Source organism: Dermacentor silvarum, chromosome 4, assembly GCF_013339745.2.
Source record: "Dermacentor silvarum isolate Dsil-2018 chromosome 4, BIME_Dsil_1.4, whole genome shotgun sequence".
Classification (NCBI taxonomy): domain Eukaryota; kingdom Metazoa; phylum Arthropoda; class Arachnida; order Ixodida; family Ixodidae; genus Dermacentor; species Dermacentor silvarum.
This window is the reverse complement of record NC_051157.2, coordinates 148,689,335-148,690,242: the sequence shown is the minus strand read 5'-3', so window position 1 is coordinate 148,690,242 and position 908 is coordinate 148,689,335. Positions and strand designations below refer to the sequence as shown.

Here is a 908-nt window from a genome sequence, read left to right as displayed (position 1 = left end):
TATTGCTTTTTTATTTATATTCCCTGCTGTTGTGTTGCGTGCGCCAGCACTCGCACCTCATGGATGTTCCTGGGCATGGTAAATAAATGATTGATTCATTCATTCGTTATCATTTGCAGACTATGCAAAATTCCATCAGAAGCGTATCCGAAGAAACAGACAATGAGAAAGAAAGCATGGGGGAAATTAACTGTTACGTTGAATTTACATAGATATATAACGACGACCATCCTGAAGAACACTTTCTTCAACATATGTGTACATGTACATGATTACCACTGGGAGTGTTAGCCAACGCCGCTCACTGGCAAGGCTTCATTGTCTCTGGTTTCGGTGTATGTTTCTTCGTATGGTTTTGCATAATAGAGTGCCTAGCTCGAAACCCCTTATTCTCCTCGCTCACAAAGAACTGCATGAGGCACGATTCAAGCGGCGTATCTGCATTTACTGCTAATAATTTTTGAAGCAGCGCATTGTGTTCTTACGCTGTAAGCAGTGTTCCCGATGTTCGCTTTTCATAAGGAGTTCGAAAACTTTTCTTGCGGCCTTACCATTGCCTCGAACATTGAAACACTCGTAACGCCACGAGTGCACTATTCTTGTTTGAGTAATCCATCTTAGAGCACCGCACTGTGTTTCGCGCCGCGCTCTCTTTCGCACGACGGCACATGTTTCCTCTGTAACGAAGTAGCGGGCCGTTCTGCTAGCAAGCGCTCGTCGTCACGATGACCTTGATTGCCTTGATATGGCTTCTAGCCACCATAACCTTGATGCAGCAGCCGGATGTTGTAATGTAAGACGTGGTATCTGTGAATGGATAAAAGCGGCACCACGTCGGCGTCGGTGGTTCAGTGGTAGAATACTCGCCTGCCACGCGGGTGGCCCGGGTTCGATTCCCGGCCGACGCA

At 46.8% G+C, this 908-nt stretch overlaps 1 non-coding gene across 1 annotated transcript; it reads left to right on the top strand.

The window, feature by feature from the left end:
* Nucleotides 1-837: 837 nt before the first annotated feature.
* On the top strand, nt 838-908 carry Trnag-gcc (transfer RNA glycine (anticodon GCC)). The gene has a single exon. It is a non-coding gene; the product is annotated as a tRNA-Gly (tRNA).